Here is a 13,697-nt window from a genome sequence, read left to right on the forward strand (position 1 = left end):
AGAGAGCTACCATGCAAAAACTCTCAAAGTGATACGTAAACTTCTCTGCCAAGCAAGTAGTATGATGAACCATTAATATATTTATGTTATTTTCACTTGCATTTCCATGGTTATGTCTTCTTATAAACTATGGCTGAAACGAATGAAAACACGTCCCTCTTCTGCAGAATTATTTAGGTTTGAAACCTAGTTGAGACATAGGTTGCATGAGACTGAGCTAAGATGCAGGAAAGAAGCTCTCTATAGCTGCTTTGTTCCTCCCTGGTCCTTCTCTTGCAGTGCTCTGCTGAGCTAAGCTAAGCCAATCCTTGGCTTAGCATGTTATCTGAACTGGGTCTCACAGTTAAGCTCTTGCTGTGCTAACCACAAGATGCAGCCAACAGCCTATGTGTTTGTGCCATCTCGGTAAGCCATAGTTTGGCTTACCACATTGCATGAATAATTGAGCTGCAGAGTTGGAAGCTGTAGAGTTGGGACGCGGGTGGCGCTGTGGGTTAAACCACAGAGCCTAGGACTTGCCGATCAGAAGGTCGGAGGTTCGAATCCCCGCAACGGGGTGAGCTCCCGTTGCTCAGTCCCTGCTCCTGCCAACCTAGCAGTTCGAAAGCACGTCAAAGTGCAAGTAGATTAATAGGTACCGCTCCTGTGGGAAGGTAAACAGCATTTCTGTACGCTGCTCTGGTTCACCAGAAGCTGCTTAGTCATGCTGGCCACATGACCCGGAAGCTCGGCCAATAAAGTGAGATAAGCGCCGCAATCCCAGAGTCGACCACGACTGGACCTAATGGTCAGGGGCCCCCTTTACCCAGAGTTGGAAGGGACCACAAGGGTGATCTAGTCCAACCCCCTGCAATGTAGGAGTCTTGTGCCCAACATGGGGCTCAAACCCACGATCCTGAGATTAAGAGTCTCATGCTCTACCGACTGAGCTAGTTCTTCAACAATAACACTCTCTGAAGTAGTTCGCTACCTTCCTTCTTTGCTCATGCTCTTGCAAATGCAACCATTAAACCTGTCAAAATGCTTTTTCAGAGATTTCAGCTCTGCTGGGGCCTATGGTCTGCTGATGTGTCACTGTCACTCTATGTGGCTCCCATCGACTCAACTGCTCTGATGTCCAGTGGTGTAGCGTGGGGGGTGCACGGGGGGCCGGCCACACTGGGCGCAACATCTGGGGGGGTGCTCGCACTAGCTAATCTAGTGGAAGAGACTCGAGTGCTAAAATCCATGGGTTAGGGGGCGCAAATTACTTGCCTTGCCCCGGGTGCTGACAACCCACCCTACGCCACTGCTGATGTCACACCAATGTCATAATAGGGAGCCTAATAAGCCCTGGACAACCCATATGATGATGATGATTTATACCCCGCCCGTCTGACTGGGTTGCCCCAGCCATTCTGGGTGGCTGGAGATAGCTGGAAGCGGGGCATTGGGAAACCTCAGCACTCCAAAGTCTATGGGATGTTTAGTTCAGCCAAAGATCATGGGAGAAAACAGCTGGGCAAAACAAAGAAGCTCCCAACAGGTCAGAAGAAACTTTCCTGGCTGCTTACTGGTGGAAGAAATGAAAAGAAATCAGCAGCCTTTTTGATCAGCAATTCCCTCCATGGCCAGGGACGAGACAAATATGACCTCCTCCCCTTACAATCTGCTGGGTTATTTGCCATATGTAGAGGGGCATCTTTCTTCTCCTCTTACCATAATATAAAAAAATATACCCCAGGTGATTTAACGGGCAAGACGATACCTTTTCTATGAGCCAAGTAAAAAGATGAAAGCTTGCAAATTGCACAGAACTTTTCATACAGTTGGGTGTTCAAGCCAAAAGAGGGATGGGAAAGAGGGGGAAAAAATAGCTGACTGAGCTAATGCATGGCAGTACATTGATCTTACCCAAGGTCAGAAGGCTTCCCAGCACCACCACTTGGTCCTTATATGGGAGTGAGCTGTCAACCATAGCATTTGTTTAGTATCCTATGGTCTTCTGTCTCAAATAGGATCATCTGGGTGGCTAACAAATCAAAATAAAACCAACCCAGCACTACAGCAAGTGTATGGGGGGGGGCTCGTTTAATTTCACTGCACACAGGTTGTGTAATGACAATAAAGGTTTATTACTTATTATTATTATTAAGATAAGATCCAAAGAAAAACCTGAGAAAATAGCCAGCAGCAGCAACAAAAATGAAGAGCAATTAAGAGACCAAATCCAAGAGCAAGCAGATCCACAAGCCTCCCATAAAAAGACTGGTGAACCATGATCTTCTGAACCTGGTGCCTAAATACGCTCCATGGGATAATGAACAAAGGTGAAAAGATCCCGTCTCCCAGTCCCACACTGTTCCACATGATGCAATGGGTGGGCATTCTCCCCCAAAATGCAGCACGTGGGCATTTGAAACACAGCCTAAAATAAGCTACTATTGCGAAAGCCAAGAATGCGCTACGTTGGCAAATTTGGACCTCCGAGCCATAAAAAAGGGTGGGTTGGATCTCTTCCTGGGTGTCCAATTGCAATCTCAAATGCAAGAAAGAGATAAAAGCCACTGAGGTCCATTTCTCCTGTGAAATTAAGCAGGTTTTTAATCCAATGCAAACAGTGCTTCCAGATTGTCACTATTTTGCTGGAGACATTAAAGTGCATATCAGAACTTTAGGTTTGTACATCCTAATGCAACAAAGCCACTTATTAAAAAGCAGAGCTTTTGCGGTTTGGAATGTGGTGATGAAATGTACCAAAAACTGTGGGATGGATGAATGATTAATGGGAAGCAGGCAAATTGGGATGAATGCTCATTGTTGCATAACCACTCTGAAAACAAATCTGAATGCATGCTCACTAAAAACCAGATATAATTTACCATAACCTCCATGTGAGCTTTGCAAAAGCAAACCAGGATGAGTGCTCAAGAAACTGGTTATCCTGAGCAGACCCTAACCCTATCATGATTTAATAACAGCATTTTAAAATGTCAACATTCATTATTTAGCGTCTGAGAAACACACCACTTTTCTTTCTGCTTCCGTTCCATCGCATCCACTGCACACACAGAAATTAAAGAGATAAAAACCTCTGAAGTTAATTGCATCTGTGAAATTAAACAAGCTTTTGATATAACATAATTAAACGTACCTGTTAATGGCACTAAAACGTTCACTATTAAGGTATGAGAAATTAATAGCTTCTCTGTTCATCGAATCCACTGAACACACAGGAACATACCCAAACTCTGCCCTAATCCACACCAGCTACAGCTCACTATTCCCATTCCATTTACCTGTCAATGTCCGCCAATCTGCATCCTGAGTGAAGCACTCACTATATTTCTCTGTACCCAGAAACAGATTTGATCCAAAATGAAAAATGTTTGGAGCCTCTGTAAAAAGCAAGTCAGAATCCTTTGCCCCCCAGAGTTCCAAATTATCAGAGTGACAGGCAGCCTCTAACGTGGAACGGAGCCTGCAAGCTAATACAGAGCAACCGAAGCTCTGAAATAGCCAAAGCTATTTTTACATCCATGTTAATACAGTACTTCTGGCATTTCATTCACTGACTAATCCACCCTGGATTTGCTTAATGCTGTTCCCATATCAGCCTGCCACAAGTAATGACACCTGTTTGGTAGCCTCCAAATATTATAGGGAAGCAGCAGGAGGGCTGGATATACCAGGAGGCAGGCTAAGCAGCTGTCTAGTGGCCTCGGATATTTAGGGACCTCAAAACCTCAGAGGGAAAAACCTTGTGCGAAAACTCAGTGAAGACAATCCCGTTTAGTAAACACTTATTCAGTTCTAATAATAAATTGCTTCCCCACTCAATGCCTCCTAAAACATAGACACGAACCACCCCTAGCTGATTGCTGCATTACAGGAGTTTGAAGAACCTTAGGGTTCCTTCCATCTCCACAATTCTGTTCCGTGATTTTGTGGGGAAACATTAATAACATTGCAGCGCACTTTAAATATAAGTTGAGCAGCGGGTACCACCCCTTCCTTCCCTTACAGATATCCCAAACCATGTCATAGGTGAGCTCCAGAGGAACATGAAGAAGAGAGTAGGACAGCTCCCCAGCAGCCTTCCTGCTTTGCTGTGGCTTCCTTCCTTGGCCTCCAACACTGCTGAGGCCAAAACAGCAGCGTTGATGTGAGGCAGGCAGTGGTAGTAGAGTAGGACCATTGCTGGGGAGCTGCCCCAGCCTGCCCTGCCTATTCCTCTGCAGCTCACCTGGTCCATGCTGTGCCCGCTCACTTGCTCTGCCTGCTTACCTGCCCAGGCTGCCTATCAGCAGCAAGACAAATTGCAGCGTGACCACGTCCTTACAATTTGTTTATATAGCTTTTTAAAAACTCAGCAGAACATCTCAAATAACAACAGAAGCCGACAAAAAACAATTCATGAATGGAAATGTAGCTTATATTTATCATACAGTACAGGAGAGCCCTTGCTGACAGGTACATTTCATTGCTTTTAATAAAGACAACCTTATACTACCCTGGAAGGTACTTTCCACGTACCTCTTTAAGGAAGGTAAAGGAAAACTGAGTGTGAGATAGAATGGGAATCAGTATGAAGGATGAAGAAAAATATACAAGTTGGAAAGGAGCTCCAAACAAAAACAAAATCCTGGCTTTCTGCTACTGGCTCCCTGCTTCCTCTTCTTTAACCAGTTACTAATCTGCCTACTCCTTGACTGCTAAATTTACTCAAGCCTGGATTAAAACAACGGAAGGCCCTCGACTAGGAGACCTGGGGAAGTCCAAATTTAATAGCATTTGATCATGAAAACAAAACCTCGTACTTCTTTACTGTTACTAAGCAACTGGGCCCAGACAGTAAAATCTGCTTGTATTTAAAAAAAATGGCAGGAGGCCAAGGACCCCCTAGACTAGGAGGCCATGGGGTGCAGCCCACTCAGCCTATATGTAAATCCAGCCCTGACTGGACCATTCCTACGCATGTGCTTATCAACACACCCCAAGAACAGTTAAGGTTGGGGAGGCAGGACTTTCTTTTGCAAAAGACACACTGATTCCTCTGCAGCAAGGCTTGTTCTTCAGTGTGCTTCATTTAGTGTTGCGTTTAATAAATGATCCCACCAATTCACCCAGAACAGATGTTTAATAAACTGGCTTGTGTTTTCCTGGATCCTCCCTGCAATACTTTAAAAAAAATAAATAAAGTTTATACATATAGTGCTGTTAATTACCTTTAAAGCCCTAAACAGCTTGGGGCCAAGATACTGAAGAACCATCTTCCCCCATGTGAACCCGCCTATCTTTCAATATCAGCTTTTAAAGGTGTGTTTGGCAGCAACATGCAAAGAGTGCCTTTTATTGAACAAAGCCTCCTATTACATTCATGGAACTTATTTGCCCCCGAGAGATTAGATTATCTCCTTCTCTTTGCTTGTGTTCTGGCAGCACTGAAAAACCATGCTTTCTCATTAAGCCCTTTGAGATCTTACTGCTGTTCAAGTTACGTCGTTCTGGCTCTTGTTATTTTTAAATGCTATCTTTAGAGTCAAGATGTATTGCTATTCCATCTTATCCATTTTTAAAATCATCACGTAGTATTCATACTCCAAAGGTCAACGTTTGTTAAGATTTGTAAATGCGGGATTCAGAATTGGGGCCATTTTCTTCTTCTTCACCTGCCTGCAGACATAATCAAGCCTCTTAACTTCTGGCACAGCCTTTAAAGTACATGGCTTATCATCAATCCACAGGAACATTTCGAGAACCAATATTTTCCCACTTGGGCAGTATGCCAGAACATCTATCTGGTTACCTCTGCTGTCAAAGCCATGATGTCTTTTGTCCCAACGTCCCACAATGTTCTACAAGACAAGAAACCCAAACAAAAAGTTAAGAGTTGTTGCAGTGAGCTGGTGCAGATGTCCCCTATTTCACCTTGGCAACTATGCAACTTTAGCGATGGCAACTTCGTGGGAGTTATAGTCCAAAACACCTGGAGCACAAAAACAGCTGGAGAAGGCTGCTGTGCAGAACTATTACTACAAAGACACAATCCTTGTGGATATTTATGTTTTTTATAAAACTAGCTTAACATCTTCTTAGTGGTATTGCACTGTATTTGTGAAGTTGACAGTTCTGCATGTCACTCCATCCTCCACTGGCTTGGATTTTAAATCCATGCACTTTCCATATCAGGCAAGCCATATTTCAGAGGGTATTAATTACTCTTACAAAGGGCATTAATTAATTAGAGGGATGCAGGTGGCGCTGTGGTCTAAACCACTGAGCCTCTTGGGCTTGCCAATCGGAAGGTCGGCTGTTCAAATTCATGTGATGGGGTGAGCTCCCCATCACTTTGTCCCAGCTCCTGCAAACCTAGCAGTTTGAAAAGCACACCAATGCTAGTAGATAAATAGGTACCACTGTGGCAGGAAGGTAAACGGCATTTTCATGCAGTCTGGCTTCCGTCATGGTATTCTGTTGCACCAGAAGCAGTTTAGTCATGCTGGCCACATGACCCAGAAAGCTGTCTGTGGACAAACAAAACAAAATAAAAAAATTCCTTCCAGTAGCACCTTAAAGACCAACTGAGTTAGTTCTAGGTATGAGCTTTCGTGTGCATGCACACTTCTTCAGATACACTGAAACAGAAGTCACCGGACCTTTCTATATAGTGAGAAGGTGGGGAGGGGTATCTGAAGAAGTGTGCATGCACACGAAAGCTCATACCTAGAACTAACTCAGTTGGTCTTTAAGGTGCTACTGGAAGGAATTTTTTTATTTTGTTTTGACCATGGCAGACCAACACGGCTACCTATCTGTAACTGTGGACAAACACCAGCTCTCTTGGCCTGAAAGCGAGATGAGTGCCGCAACCCCATAGCCGGTATAGTGCAGCATGCGGGGGATTCACTGAGCTGGCAGCTCGGTTTGGGGGGCGGCTCGTGGGTCGTTAAAACTGTCTTCGTGGGCTGCATCCAGCCCATGGGCCGCACATTGCCGACCCCTGATCTAAAACATAGCAGAGGGGAAATTTGAAATGTGGCAAATGGGGACTGCTAGGCCCATTGTGCCACACACCAGTCTTACCTGAAGACCAGGAGAATTCTTTCATCACCCAATATTTCAAAAAGTCTCAGGAACCTGAATAAAGCTTACAGATGGCGTGATCAATCAAGCCATATTTGGGCATGGTAGAAATTTGGGAGCTACACGCAGAAAAAGAGGGGTTGTTGTGGAGCAGAGTGTGCTAAATCCAGCCCCCTTCCTCCTCCACCCCCTCCTCCTCAAGTTGGAGGGCCACTGTCTGAAGCAGAGACCCTCCTGAACTCATGGTGGCTGCACATGCAAGGTAGAAGCTGCGGAAGATTAGGGTCCCTACATCGTGCAAGGAGCCCAAGCAAGAAGAAGTTGGCTGCCCAGTTCACATGCTCACTACTCTTCAACCCAAGGCTAGCACACTTTCCCCATAAACTATTGCTCCTCTGCCTCCTTGTGAATGGAATTTTCCCGTTTCTATAACCCTTGAATACGGCTCCAGAACTGAGGCTAGATACAGAGGAGGGAACTGGATAAGAGAACCCCAGGCACTCCCACAGGACATGTTTAACACGCGACTTGGCAGCAGCTGCACCATCAGGTGCAGCGGAGGGAGTGATGGGAAGCAGGGGTGGCCTAAAATAGGGTGCATTTTATCAAACTGCGCCAGTTGCCTTGTGGCCACAAAACAAAGCACGCCAGCTGCGTATGTTCAAACTACCCCCTTGGAATCGCACCCTGCTTTGTGACATTTCTGAAGCTAAGCAGGATTGGGTGCAGCAGCACCGGTTCCCGAAATGAAAGGGTGCTTGGCAACCTCCAGTACGGTGTCCTGAGTTCCAGAGAGAGAAGGAGCAGGAAACGGAGAGGAGGAGGTGGAGAAGCAGTCATTTGTAAGCTGCTGCTGAATCCACACTGTGTGAGAGAGAAAAGAAGCTGGGCTCTCACTGGCCTTATAGCCCCTTATTAGATTCTGCCCCATTGATCTGGAGTGCGTTGTGGGGCGGCCGTGCAGGAGAAGGAGGCAACAACTTCAAGTATAATACTACAGGCATGCACCGAGCCCATTAAGATGCAAATTGCCTACCCCTCAGTTACGAGGTTTGGGCTCCTCCGTGAGATTACAAGCAAAGGGTCCTCGGTTTGAAAGAGCTGCTTTAAAAAGTTCCCATAACCCTTACAGAATTCCCACAACCCGGCGCTGTTTTTTCACATGTGCGCACAGCAGCAAAAGGCGCAGTTCTGAGAGCAATTACTTAATGCTCCAGAGATTAGCTGTCTGCCTCATCCTGAGTCCATATTATTCAAGAGAGAACAAAGGGGAACGAGACACATGAATCCATCAGCCCTATAGCGCTAACTTTCCTGTCATAGGCATTTATGAGCCTCTACAACTCCATGTTCCTCCTGGGGCAGGGGGGAGTTTATTCATAGTCTGCTGAAGTAAAGACTATGCAATGAAAGAAGTTGCGTCGCTGCCCCAAACTGGGAGGCTGCTTCAGATGCAGCAAAGTCACATGCAGGGTCTTCTTGTGCAACTGCGGTTAAGATCTGCATCGTGCACTCGGCAAAAGGGACAAAGCTAAGAACATAAGAATATTCTACTGAATCAGGCCAAAGGCCCATCTAGCCCAGCATTCTGTTCTCACAGTGGTCAACCAGATGCTTGCAAGCAGAACCTGAGCACAACAGTACCCCCTACAGCATATACACATAGTTGTGATTCCTAGCAAGCAGTCATAGAATCATAGAATCATAGAGTTGGAAGAGACCACAAGGGCCATCGAGTCCAACCCCCTGCCAAGCAGGAAACACCATCAGAGCACTCCTGACATATTGCCTCTGACAGGAGAAGCTGACTGTTCAAAGCTACCCAACTCTGCTGTGCTTAAGAGGCAAAGAAACCTCTGGTTTCTGCTGCCGTTCCCACAAACTGAGAAATTTTAGGTAGTTACAGAATGAGATTCCTTGTGTTTGGTGTGTGTGCATGTGCTTACACACACACACACAGGGAGGGAAGACTGAAGGTGCAAATATGTGAATAAATCATATTTCTTAAAGCTATGATGGTCTCTGCCACATCTTCAACCTTTTATTATTATTAAATAATTTTTATTGATTTTACAATTTTAACTTCACCAAGTATTCTCCATAGAGATAATACAAGGGGGGGGGATAAAAGGAAAATAAAGCAAAAAAATAAAACAGAATATAAACAAACCTTAATCATGACACATTTTCAGTATATATAAACATATTTTGGAGGTTCTCTTTAGCTTCCTGACTTCCCTCCTTCTCCTTTTCTGGTTCATTAAATAAGTATGTTTTCTTATTTTTCTTAATAAGTATGGTTTCTTATATAAAACCTCTTTTTTTTCTTATATTATCAATATTTAACAAACTACCATCATACATTAATATTTCAAATAGCCTATGTTAGACTCATTATTTAACACTTGCAAATTTTTCTATTTGTATACCATATTTTTGTACATATACAATAAATGTTTCCTAACCTTTTTTAAATTTCTCACTGCCATTGTCTCTGAGCTTCTCTGTAAGCTTTGCCAACTTGCCTTCAATTCTCCAAAGGAGCAGAGCCCCTGGGCGGGTGCCTGGAATCTCGGCAGAGAGTGGGGGTGACACCCAACTTTTATAACATTATGGTTTTTTATCCTATTTTAATGTTTCATTGCATAGGCTGCTCTGGGATTATGATAATTTTAAAAAGAGTGGTGTATCAAACAAAGAAAGTACACAAATACTGCCCCCCCTGCCCCCCGATAAGCTTCAAAGGAATCCTATTAATACCCAAAACACAGTTTGAGGACACTGAAAGTCCATTGCTAATACTTCCCTGGATTACAGAGTATAATAGCCCTATATGAGCGTGTTACTCCTTTTAATTAATCCCATGGCATCGATCCCAGATGTTTCCCCCGCTGCGGCTTGATACTGATGAGCTAATCCTGAAATTAGATTAACCTGCGTGGATGAACAAACGGGGATGTGGAGTCATGGTTGTCAGGACAACAAATAGAAATTGCATCCTATTAATCCTCTCAGAAGAAATCTGCTTCCAGCACAGCAACAACACCCAGGACATGTTTCCAGCAAAGTCAATCCAATGAAATTTATTATTGTGCGTTTGTTGCTTTCATTGGGTACATGTGTAACAAAGGGAGCCCAGGTTCATTAAGCTGTAAAAACACATGCTGTAAAATTGTAGCCATTAAAAATAATAACAAGAAGTTTTTCCCACGATGGTAAACTCTAGAAGGGAGAGACAGGTTTGAATAAGAACTTAAGAAGAACCTACAGGGTCAGTCCAGTGGCCCCTCTAGTGTGAACTCTATTCTCACAGAGGCCAAATGGATGACTATTGAAGTCCTAGAGGAGCAGGTCTGCCAGTGGAATCATAATAGAGGCAATACAAAAAAATAATACCATAGGGGCATCCTCCTCTTCATCCAACAGGTTCTAATGTGTTTTTTAAAACAACAACAACATAGCCCTAAAAATATAATGTGTTGATGTGTTTACTTTGAGGTGTTTGAAAGTTAAACAAATACACCACACAGATACAGTGCTCAATTCTATGCACAACAGATTTCCTGAATGCACAACAGTATTGTCCAAAACAATCTTGTGCTGAAGGGATGGCATAGATACCCACTCATGTATAAGTAGTGATAGTGAGCTAACCTGATTGAGCCAGGGTCGCAGGATGCATGTCCATAGCCAACCCTTAGCTGGTTCGTAACAACTACTACCCGGAGCAGATCACATTTGCCACATTAAGATGCAGAACTAACAAGAGAGATGACATATGCACCAAGGCAAAACTGAGTTTCTGTCTGGGTGACATGGTCCCGGGAACACGCTGCATATCCACCGCATAATAAAACTATGTGCCGTAACCACCAGGAAAGAGAAAGAACAGCAAGGAGTGGATTACGGCAAAGCTTTTGTAGACTAGAATCCACTTCAGTCAGCAAGTATAGATGTGTACACACAAACACCCAGTTCACCACCTGTTCTTGATCCCCATGATTGCTTCCACGGTTAATTTGCAAGATGCACCACAGCTGCCCAAAGCAACTTAAATAGAACGCATTGTAGGCGGACCACAAAGTCCATTATTTCAAGTGTGCATACAGTACCTCGGGGTTCCTAATTTTGGAGCCCTTCGTCCCAAATATTTGCAGGTGTGTAGGACAGAGAGAGGAAGCTGCCTTATGTGCCCATTCAGTATTGCCCCACAGTGTTATATCCTGCCTTTTACGTCTCCTCCAAGGAGCTCAAGGTGGCGTTTATGGTCCCCCCTCCTCCCCTTGCTCTCCTCCCCACAGCCCTGTGAGGTAGGCGGGACTGAGGTCACCCACGGGCTTCATGGTGGCTGAGTGGGGATTTGAACCCAGGACTCCCAGGACTCTGTGCAGCTGCTCTCCATCCACAGTTGCAGGCAGGGGACACCCTCCGCCCCCAAATCCTACCTGGAGACGCCGGGGGTTGAACCCGGGACCTTCCACCCAGGGTCCTTCCCGCTCCATTCCATCCCTCAGCATGCCGCCGGCGTCCCCTTCCTTGCAGGTAAGCCCTGCTGAGCTCTGGAGGTTTCGCGCAGCGCCCTTCCCGCCTCTTACCTGCCGGGCAGGTGGAGCCAGGAGGAGCAGGCGGGCAGCCGCGCGCCGCAGGGTGTTCATTGCAGCCGCCACTCGGGAGCCAATGAAAGGCTCTTGCTCCGCCGCCAGGAAAGCCAGAGAGAGAAGGCGCGTGCGCGCATGGCCGGGAGGCGCAGGCACGAGGGGGAAAGGCGGGGCGGCGGCGTGGGAGAGCGTGCAGAACGGAGGGAGCCCCAGGAAGGGGGAGGGAGAGCCGACGGGAGAACCAATCGGCTCGCAGGGAGGGCGTGGCCGGCCGCGCGCCTTGGGCTGGTTTCTATAGCAGCGCGTGCGCAATAGCGTGGCTGCGAAAAGGATTCACCTGTTGGGTTTCTGCCTGCCTCGTTATTGCTATTATTGCTATTATTAATAATACTTTGGTTTAATTACCACGCCTGTTCACCTCTGAAGGGGATGGAGGCAGCTCACATATAAAAACAAGAAATGCCACATTGGGGGTGGGGGGAACCATTCATTTAAAAAAGCAATTAGAAGTACACGAAATCTATTAACAACAACAACAACAAACAACTAGCATTGTTAAGCTGGGTGAAGGGAGAGAAGAGGCAAGCTGGAAAACTGGGAGCAGCAATGCCCTCACCGCCCCACCCACCCCGCTCAAGGTGGGGCAATACAATATATATATATTTAGGCAGAGATGTCACTGCCTTAAAATATACAGTCCCTGGGTAGGTTCAAACCCACTGTGGATGCTGAAGTGTCTATTCTGCTTACTATTCAAGGAATCACTGTTCCTAGAAACCATGGACAGCTCCACACACAATATTCTTTCCTAAGAAAGAAATGCTGTACAGATGCGATACTAAAGTACCAGGTAGTACAAAGTTCCTTGCACAAATCGGATGGAGACGAAGTTTTAAAAACTGAGGGTGGCTTGAAAGAGGGATCACCACTCATGATATGTGTTGTCATTCCCACTTCTACCCCTTGCTAAGCACACATTGTTTCTAAACATATCTGAATGCAGGAAACAGCAGGGGGCAAAAGAATGCAATTCACATCATGGCAAGTAAACCCAGTCATTAAAAGAAAAACGGCAACAACATTTTGTACATCGTTTCCTTGTGCTTCTAGCTTGTACTCTTCTTCCCAATGAGAGCACTGAGCAGTGGCTGCCAGAACATTATCACACACAATGGCATATCATTTCTTCCCAGGTGTGGAAGAAAACTGTTGTCCATGAACCAATATGTGTAAACAGGAAGGAATCAGCAGCCAAGATGTACTGCAAAGCAACACCCCCCCACACACAAAAAAAGCTAGCCAAAATGGTAGTATGTTGGATTTGTACAACAGGCAGCTACTTCTTTGCTTACAGGTTGCTCCTGATCCTCCTTGAAAGGAGTACTGCCCTCTAGCCTACTTAAGCGTAAACACCACCTTTCCTTATACTGTAGATCCAGCGCTTGATACAGCCTGTCATTAATTTTGTACACTTCGTTATACAGTTTGCAATGCTACCAAGTCATTGGAACTCCCCCAAGTTCACATACTTTAGAAATAGAGAATTCAGATATCATTGCCTCCCTGCTACATTCCGGTGTCTTCTGCGTTATCCTCCCATCTTTTTCCAGAGCAAATTTCCAGTTACCTACCTCCAGCTTTGAGTATTTGGTTCTAGACATACAGCCATCACTGCAGTGATGACATCAGTGGAAAAAAGGTATTTGGAAGACCATTAAGACCATTTTTAAGACTTGTTAAAATGTATTTCGCAGTAACAGCCCCATCCTTAACTTACCTTCTCTGAAGTCAGTCCTATGGAGTGTGAGAAGAGTTAAGTTCCAACCAGGAATACTTAGAACAGAAGCCTTACATGGTGGAACGCTCTGTCACAAGAGACTAGGATCCTGCGGGACTTGATATCCTTCCGCAGGGCCTGCAAGACAGAGCTGTTCCGCCTGGCCTTTGGTTTGGACTCAGTCTGACCCCTATGTTTCCCTTCCCTTAGGGTTTTGATCTATGGGCTACTTTTAAAATGAGGCTGCATTTTAAATT

The 13,697-nt window shown here is 45.3% G+C and overlaps 1 protein-coding gene across 5 annotated transcripts in view; it reads right to left on the bottom strand.

The window, feature by feature from the left end:
* NIM1K (NIM1 serine/threonine protein kinase) overlaps positions 1–13,481 on the bottom strand; it is a 31,028-nt gene extending 17,547 nt beyond the window's left edge. Inside the window, exon 1 of one of the 5 annotated variants that reach the window (XM_081881573.1) lies at positions 13,441–13,481. The gene's annotated coding sequence lies outside the window, so the exon portion shown is untranslated. The other 4 variants (XM_081881572.1, XM_081881571.1, XM_081881577.1 and 1 more) reach the window with 4 other exon arrangements.
* Positions 13,482–13,697: the final 216 nt, after the last annotated feature.

The sequence above is a fragment of the Podarcis erhardii genome (assembly GCF_964252035.2).
Source record: "Podarcis erhardii genome assembly, chromosome: 11".
Taxonomy (NCBI): domain Eukaryota; kingdom Metazoa; phylum Chordata; class Lepidosauria; order Squamata; family Lacertidae; genus Podarcis; species Podarcis erhardii.